This window comes from Myotis brandtii, unplaced genomic scaffold (assembly GCF_000412655.1).
Source record: "Myotis brandtii unplaced genomic scaffold, ASM41265v1 scaffold112, whole genome shotgun sequence".
Lineage (NCBI taxonomy): Eukaryota > Metazoa > Chordata > Mammalia > Chiroptera > Vespertilionidae > Myotis > Myotis brandtii.
In genome coordinates, this window is record NW_005353838.1 from 3,455,841 (window position 1) to 3,465,296 (window position 9,456).

The 9,456-nt window shown below is 43.5% G+C and overlaps 1 protein-coding gene and 1 pseudogene across 3 annotated transcripts in view; both read left to right on the forward strand.

The window, feature by feature from the left end:
* The first annotated feature begins 2,480 nt into the window (after positions 1-2,480).
* LOC106727708 lies at positions 2,481-2,806 on the forward strand (annotated as a pseudogene).
* Positions 2,807-9,296: 6,490 nt separating this feature from the next.
* The window catches only part of PPIG (peptidylprolyl isomerase G (cyclophilin G)), a 46,661-nt gene continuing 46,501 nt past the window's right edge, over positions 9,297-9,456 (forward strand). For all 3 annotated transcript variants that reach the window (XM_014545562.1, XM_014545557.1, XM_014545555.1), the window contains exon 1: positions 9,297-9,381. The gene's annotated coding sequence lies outside the window, so the exon portion shown is untranslated. The remainder of the gene's footprint in view (positions 9,382-9,456) is intronic.

Sequence of the window (9,456 nt, forward strand, 5' to 3'; positions counted from 1 at the left end):
AAGGGATCAGGCTGTCATCTGCCACCCGGGGAGCAGGCCTAAGCCAGCAGGTGGTTATCTCCCGAGGGGTCCCAGACTGTGAGAGGGCACAAGTGGGGCTGAGGGACACCCCCCCTTCCCCCCTTCCCCACCAGTGCACAAATTTTTGTGCACCGGGCCTCTAGTTTTATAATAATAAAGCCACCAACACAAAATAATTACAATTCTTAAATTGATGACAAAGATACCTGTAGGATTTGCAGCTGGTTGGAAAAATACAGTTAACTTTATGCTTCCAGTAGGTACTTTTGTCACCCGCGTGCGATTTGCGGATGCGACTAGCACTAACCCCTGCACAATGAGACTGCTGACTGACTGGCTCACTCAACTCGTGCATGAATCTCGCGCACCTCCCCCTCGCTTCGCGTTTCCCATGGCCCGCCTGGGCCGAGTCTCCCGTCGCCCAACCAACTGATACCTCCCACTTCTTCTAATGCCACTTCTTCAAAATAGACTCGCCCAGGCCAAAAACCGACTTCTGCGCATGGGCCACGAAGTTTCAACCGCACTGTACGTGCGCACCCGCACGTGGTATTTTGTGGAAGAGCCACACTCAAGGGGCCAAAGAGCCGCATATGGCTCGCGAGCCTGGGTTTGCTAACCACTGGCCTATTAGTTCTGTTTCTCAGAGAACCCTGACTAATACACCCAAATAATGGAGTACTACACAGAAATTAGAACAAACTATTGTTGCATACAGCAATATTGATAATTCACAAACATTGAGCAAAAAGCCAGCCAGAAATAAATACATATTCATAATTTCATTTAGATAATGTTCAGAAATAGACAAAAGTAATATATGCTGATGGAGCTCTGGATAGAGGTTATCTTTGTGGGGTGAAGAGATATAATTACTGGGTGGGTTGGGTGGGGTGGTAGAATTACTGAGGAGAGACATAGAGACTTCTGGGATGCTCATATTGCTCTTTGTCATAAGCTGGAGGAGGTTACATCTGTATGCTCACTTTGTAAAATGTATACTTATGGTTTGTGAATATATGTTAAACTTTAATTTAAAAATCCTATCTTTAGCCTGGTCAGAGTGGCTCAGTTGGTTGACAATAATCCTGTGTACACTGAAAGGTTGCTGGTTTGATTCTGGTAAGGGCACATACCCGGGTCTTGGGTTTGATCCCCAGTAGGGGCATGTGCAGAAGACAACCAAATCAATGTTTCTCTCTCACATCAATGTTTCTCTCTCTCTTCCTCTCTCTAAGCATGTCCTCAGGTGAGGATTAAAAATAACAATAGCCTGGCCAGCATAGCTGAGTGGTTGAACGTGGACCTATGAACCAAGAGGTCACGGTTCGATTCCTGGGGCACATGCCTTGGTTGTGGGCTCAATCTCTAGTGTGGGGTGCATAGGAGGCAGCCAATCAATGATTCTCATCATTAATGTTTCTTTCTCTCTCCCTTTCACTTTGAAATCAATAAATATATATTAAAATAATAGTAATAATAATCCTACCTTTTAAAAAGGCATGCAAAATAAGTCAAGGGCTAACTGAAGTCATTCCTTGAAAATCCCTGTTCTGATTATTTTTAAATTATTTTATTTTGTTTTAAATCTGATATTAAAAGTGACCTTAAGTTATAGTAAGAGAGCTGGAGGCTAAACATAGTTCAAAACACTAGCAACATCACAGCAAAATCTCGTGTCTGCTCACAGTGTAGAATGGTCACATATTTGTATTGATTTCAGAGAGGAAGGGAGATAGAGAGATAGAATGATGAGATAGAATCATTGGTTGGCTGCCTCTTGCATGCCCCCTGCTGGGAGGGATCTAGCCCACAACCCAGGTATGTGCCCTTGGCTGAAATTGAACCTGGGACACCCTTAGTCCGAAGGCCGACACTCTATTCTCTGAGCCAAACCGGCTAGGGTGCAAACAACTACCTTTTAATGGGATATGTGGTCCAGACTGTTAATGTTCCACCAAAATACCTTTTCTTTTTTCTTTCAGGACACACACCAATACTACATTTCCCACTTTGTAATTGAGTTTGGCCATGTTCTCATTGATAGAATTAGAGCCAAAGTGCATGTGCTACTTCCTGGTTTAGGCCTTAAGATGTTACTACTTCTTTCTGTTCCTGCCAGCTGAAACCCAAGCCAACACACCCTAATGCAATGTCAAGGCTCTAAGCATGTTGGAATAACACCATGGAAGAAAGTGAAGTCCTGGATGACTATATGGAATAAAACTGTGCTCTGACTTGGCCTACCCACCTCAGATCTATTGTGTAAGAGAGAAATAAATCCTATGTTCTTTAAGCCACAGTATTGTTGGAGATAACACTTCCTTCTACTTGCAACAACTCCCTTCTTACAACAATAAATCCATGTCAAATCCATTTGGGAAACTTTGGGATTTCACAGACCAGTGAAATGTCAACATATTTGGGACCAAAAAAAGTCTGCCACTTTCTGGCGGTGACAACCTCCCCACGACAATATGCCTCTCGCTAAGTATCTCCTCCATCCCTCTCCAGAAGAGGAGAAGAGGAAACACAAGAAGAAGTGCCTGGTGCAGAGCCCCAATTCCTATTTCATGGATGTAAAATGCCCAGGATGCTATAAAATCACCACATCTTTAGCCATGCACAAACGGTAGTTTTGTGTGTTGGTTGCTCCATGGTTCTCTGTCAGCCAACAGGAGGAAAAGCAAGGCTTACAGAAGGATGCTCCTTCAGAAGGAAGCAGCACTAAAAGAAACTCAAATCAAGATGAGTGGGAAACCATCCCAATAAACACATTTTGGATTTTAAAAAAAGTATGCCAATTTTTCATTTGTCCAAATAAGGACATCTAGAGAAAGAAAACAATTACCAGCCCTAGCTGCTCTGGCTCAATGGACAGAGCGTTGGCCTGCAGACTGAAGGGTCCCAGGTTCCATTTCGGCCAAGGGCACATGCCTGGGTTGCGGGCTCAATCCCCAGTAGGGGACGTGCAGGAGGCAGCCAATCAATGATTCTCTCTCATCATTGATATTTCTATCTCCCTCTCCCTACCTGTCTAAAATCAATAAAATATATTTTAATAAAAGAAAACAATTACCACATTTCATAACCATCATTTCATAAAAATATATTTTAACACTAAGAAAATGTGACAGTTTAAAAAAACAAACAATTTTTCCTAAGAAAAAGAGCAGTGAAAATTTTGTCATGGCTCAGCACCAGCTTCTAAATGCTGCTTCTAAACATCTTTCAAGAATCTTCTAGCCCTGGCTAGTGTGGGTCAATGGTAGAGCATTGGCCCTTGGACCAAAGTGTTGTAGGTTTGATTCCTGGTCAAGGACACATATCTGGGTTGCAGGTTCGATCCCTGGCCTGGTCCAAGCAAGTAACTAATCAATGTGTCTTTCTCACATTGATGTTTCTCTCTCTTACTCCCTCCCCCTCCCACTCTCTCTAAAAATCAATGGAAAAAATATCCTTGGATGAGAATTAACCAAATAAATAAATAAATAAAAACAAAATCTTTAAAAAAAAGAATCTTCTGCCCTAACCGGTTTGGCTTAGTGGATAGAGCATTGGCCTGCGGACTAAAAGGTCCCAGGTTCGATTCCAGTCAAGGGCATGTACCTTGGTTGCAGGCACATCCCTAGTGGGAGGTGTGCAAGAGGCAGCTGATCGATGTTTCTCTCTTATCAATGTTTCTGACTATCCCTCTCCCTTCCTCTCTGTAAAAAATCAATAAAATATATTTTAAAAAAAGAATCTTCTAAAATCTCACCATTTGTAATATATATAATCTCTCTATATAAAACCCTAATATGCAAATAGACCGAACAGTGGAACAACTGAACAACCAAACAACCGGTCACTGTGATGTATGCTGACCACCAAGGGGCACGCGCGGAACATGGCAGGCATCGGCAGCAGACGGCAGAGCATGGAACATGCGGGCATTGGCTGTGGCAGGATGGTGGAGCAGGTGAGCAGGGGTGCCAGACCAAGGCAGGGCGCCAGTCACTGTCATTGGGGTGAGCCTCTAGTGGTTACTGAAAATTCTTTGCTCCCGTGGGTCATGGTCCCGGTCCTGCTGAGTGCTTGCACCTGCTGCTGGAGCTGGCCCTGCTTGCACCTGCTATCAGTGCTGGAGCTGAGGCTCGCACCCGCTGCCGGCACCCAGCACCAGTCCCAATCACTCAGTGCGGGCAGTGGGTGCGAGTGGGGCTGGCACCATCAGTGTGTGGGAGCGGCAGTGTTGGAAGCAGGGCTACCAGCAGACAGGGTAGGGGCCAGGTGGGGGCGTGGAGGATGGGCCAAGACCAGCCCCTGTGCCCACTGCAGCCTTGAGGCCCACAGTGCCTTTCAAGGTGCACAAATTCGTGCACTGGGCCCCTAGTATCTAATAAGCACTGTGTGAGCTAAAAGTAATTAATGCATTTCCTCCCATCATCTAAATTCTTCCAGCTGGGCTAATAATTAAATTAACAGAGACAGATAAACAGGAGAAAATAAAATTTTAATACATACACAAGGGAAATTCACATGAGCATGAAATTCCAATGAGGCAGCATTGGATATATATGACATTTTGAGCAAAGGAAATAGGGTCTTAGGATTTCAGAAGTGAGAACTGGGTGATTTACAGGCAGTTGAGGAAGAGCAGAACACGCATAGCAGAAAAATCCTTGCTAGGCAACTAAGAAGCATCGGGACACAGGGGTTATCTACCTAACAGGCCTCTGCCTGAAGCCCCATCTACCATACATAATTCAAATTAAGCTATTTAGGCTAATGCAATAACCTTCCTGAAGCAGATTTTTCTTGAGCAGGAAAGAGGGGGAGGGTCAAAGGTTCTTTCTGGGTCTTTTGTTTCTTAATTACCAGCTTAAAATCAACATCTCAAAAGGCGGATTCAGGGCGGTAAAACTTAGGTTCCCTTCAGTTGGTGGAAAATGTGGGCAGGCAGTGACAAGCTGATAGATACTCCTGGCCTGTGGTTTGAATGTCTCTGATGATGCCATCAGGTGCTCAGGTAAACTTTGCTTGGCTTACATAGCATCAGTCACTGAGATTGTTTAAGCATGAGCTGTTGTGATGATGTCTGAAGTTTGCATCCTGTCTTCCAGCTGTGGACTGTAATTGTAAGTTTCAGAAAAAATACAGTTTTAGTTCTCAATAATTCCAAGTCTAAGGATGGGAGAAAACTGAAACCATTAGGTCAGAGAAGCGCTTTTCAATCTTTTTCATCTCATGGCATACATAAACTACTTACTAAAATTCTGTGGCACACCAAAATTATATATTTTGCTAATCTGAGAGAAAAAAAGGTATACTTTTGATTTACTGACACTGGATGGCTATTGTTGTGTTGCCTGTTGTCATTTTTTTATTTAACAATCTAAGGGAAAAGAGGTCAGTGCTCCTGACTAAATAGTCAGATATTGCATTTTTTAAAAATTCTTTCGGCACACTGATTGAAAATTGCTGGTTCAGAGGGTTGTAGTCAAATATCTAAGAAAACAAGAAAAATTCATGACCCAGTTCAGTTTACAGGTGAAAAATAAAACTTTAGCCCTAACCAGTTTGGCTCAGTGGATAGAGCGTGGGCCTGCGGACTGAAGGGTCCCAGGTTCGATTCCGGTCAAGGGCATGTACCTTGGTTGCGGGCACATCCCCAGTCGGGAATGTGCAGGAGGCAGCTGATTGATGTTTCTCTCTCATCGATGTTTCTAACTCTCTATCCCTCTCCCCTCCTCTCTGTAAAAAATCAATAAAAATATATTTTAAAAATAAAACTTTAAACACAATTAACTAAACTAGAATCTAATGTCCACAATGGTGTATTATAGATTCTATTGAAACACAATTTTTCTTTCTAAAATCACCCTCATTTTTCTCAATGATAGCCAAATTAAGACTAATTTACTGCATAAGTCTAGTTTCAATGAATTTGGCCTGATTATTTGTATAACTTCAACAGGTATAGCAATTGATCATATAAACTCTTTTAAATTTGCTTTGCTAGAATTTTCATGACTGTGTGAATTCCCCATGAGCATGTATTAAAAATTTGATTTTCTCCTATTAATCTGTCTCCGTTAATTTGATTATTAGCCCAGTTTGAAGAATTTAGAAGGTGGGAGGAAAAGTATTATTTTTTTTAGCTCCCACAGTACTTATTAATATTTTACTATCAAATAATTATAAGACAATTCATATTATGGATTAAAAAGGGGCCACATACTAATCCTGACAAGCTCAGAGGAGGCCTGCATGGTGGGCCTTACAAACTCAGAGACTAAAAGTAACCACATAAGATGATCTGAACATAAAAATCTCTAACTGAAAGGGTTAAGCAGGTAGTCACACCTAGGCCTGTAGCTTCCTTAACAAAGGCCTATCTTTACCTTGAGTCTGTCTATTGTCTTTTTGCATCTAAGATAACATACCTGTGAAATGTCAGAGTACTCTCCTTTTCCAGACCCCTCAAGGAACACCCACCACCAGAAAACCAGGACACAGAATCCCTCATTGTTATCTTGTTCCCCAAATACCAACTCCTTGTGCTATAAATGTTCATTATTAACCATCCTGTACCCACCAATGTAAAAGAAGTATCTCTCCATTTTATTTTCTATCCAATCCCAGAGATTTCCCCATTTTGCTTTCTCCCACCTTCTTAATCTCCCACCAAGAGAGAGTAAACCTTCTTACCTCACCTCCTTTGATTCTAATATATAAAATAAGCTGCAAAATTGACATTCTCTAGAGCATATTCTCAATTTGTTGAGATTTTGCTCCCCAGCAGTTGTCAGTTTGGCTCAAATGAACTCATAAAAATTCTCTAGGTGTAGATGTTTCTTACATTGACAATATATGTGTATTTTTCTTGGAAGATGGTATATATAGAACAAGATTAGTAATGTTACCTTTGTATACTTCAACATGCTAATTATGGTATGACTAGTGGTCCAGTGCATGAAAATTCGTGTACTCAGGGAGTGGGGGTGTCCCTCAGCCTGGCCTGTGACCTCTCACAGTCCGGAATCCCTTGTGAGATGTCCGACTGACAGCTTAAGCCAAGTCTGGCCTCCCTCTGCAGGTGACCGGTGGGCCAATCAGGGGACAGTGCTGGCTGGCAAGCGGCTGGCCCTGCCCCTCACTGCCCTGCTGCCTCCTCCGATGGCCTCTTCCAGTGGCCTCCCTCTGTGGGAGGCGACTGGTGGGCCGATCGAGGGACAGCGCCGGCCAGCAAGCGGCTGGCGCTGCCCCTCCCCCCGATCGCCCCTCCGCCACCACTGGTTGCTGCTCCCCGATCGCTGTCCCCTCCCTCTGCCTGCTGGCACCTGGCTTGGCTGGTCTGGTGCCGTCTGCTCACTGGCCCGGCCCCCCACCGACTGGTTGTCCCACTGTTCAGTCTATTTGCATATTAGGCTTTTATTATATAGGATGATCTGTAACATTTCTTCAAAAATGTCTCTGACTGAATGGATGAGAAAGAGGAAGAATACACCAATGTAAGACCAATGTCATTTACACATTACCTCTACCAGTAAGTAGAAGTCTAAGAAACTAATCTGTATGTCATACCTAATTAAAAATATATTCTGATGAAAGCTGAATAAACAAAAATCAAACAAACCAATACTCAAGAAAATCCATCTTAATAATGCTTAATATAAATCAGATTTTTTAAGGTCTTGCAGAATTGCCCTCCTCACTGCAAAGTGTAAATCATGCAACCACTTAACTGTCCAAAGATGAATATGCTGTTGCTCCCTTGCAATAAAGGCAATCAATGGCTTAAGGAATTGTCCTGTTTTACAAGACTCTTACATGTACCACATGTCTAACTATTGTTGATAATTAATTCACAGGCCGTAAATAAGTGGAAAATTTAAATCATAACAAGTTCTTTTATTTTTTATAACTTACATTCTTTTTACACAATAATAAAACCTAAGTTCCCTTAGCTAGTTCCTTTAAAACTTGCCCACATCCCCACAAGGATTGCCCCAGCACCCTTCCTCCCAAATAGCAGTGGGCATTTATTTCTAACATAATCTAGGGATTCTTACTTCTTAAAATAATAACAGTATATGTCCTATTTCCCCTACAGAGCACTGTATTTGGAGTCAAAGACTAGCTTTGATATTTAGAAACTGTGCTTAAGAGGAGCCACTTAATCTCCCTGTGCCTAAATTTCTTTATCGGCAAAACAATGATAACAACCTATCCCATGGGGTATTGTGAAAATATAAAAAACGAGCATCAATGACTTTGTAATTTTCCTTTTTCCTCAAATAGCACTTTTTTTCTTTTTTACAAAAAAAATTGTGTCATAGCATTAACTAGAAGCTGAACTGGAAGCTTCGTTTTAAAAAAAAATCCTCACCTATGTTTTTATTGCTTTTTATTTTTTAAAAAAATATATTTTATTGGTTTTTTATAGAGAGGAAGGGAGAGGGATAGAGAGTTAGAAACATCGATCAGAGAGAAACATCGACCAGCTGCCTCCTGCACACCCCCTACTGGGTATGGGCCCGCAACCAAGGTACATGCCCTTGACCGGAATCGAACCTGGGACCCTTCAGTCCGCAGGCTGACGTTCTATCCACTGAGCCAAACCGGTTAGGGCTGCTTTTTATTTTTTAAAATATACTTTCATTGATTCAAAGAGGAAGAGATAGAAACATCAATGATGAGAGAGAGTCATTGATCCATGGGCTGCCTCCTGCAAGCCCCCAACTGGGACTGGAGCTCACAATCGGGGACCCTTCAGTCCGGAGTCACCCGCTCTCTCCACTGAGCAAACCAGCTAGGGCTTTATTTCTTTTTAGAGAGAGAAACATGGATGTGAGAGATAAACAGAACATCCATGGGTTGCGCCCCAACTGGGGAGCCAACCCACAACTTAGGTGTGTGCCCTGGCCTGGAATAGAATCCTCTACCTTGTTGGTGTAGGGACAAGGCTCCAGGACACCCAGACTGGCTCGGAGCTTCTTCAAGGGAGGGCTTTCTTCCCAATAAAGACGACAAATAAGTGTTTTCTAAGTGAAGCACTTCATCTCGCGAACTATTTGGCATTCTTACATGTAGTTACAAACGGTCCCAATCAACGAAACTACCTATAAACTAGGTAGTTAACCAGCACCAACACCCTAGAACGCCTGGCAGGGCCGGGGTGACCCAATCCAGGGAGCACCAGGAGCTAAGGTCGACCGACCCGTGACGTACTTCCGGCGCGACGCGTCCCCTCCACACTGCGACGGGGTGGTGGGGGAGGGAGGCGGGTAGTGGGCTTTAGCGCCTTTTCTGGCGGCGGTAGATTTGAAGCGCTCCGCAGGACCGGACCGGCAGGAGGAGACCGTGCGGGTGCAGGTGAGCGGCCTGGAGCCCGCGTTGTTTCGGCGGCGTCCTTCGCAGCAGCAGCCCCGGGACACGCGAGCGGGAAGG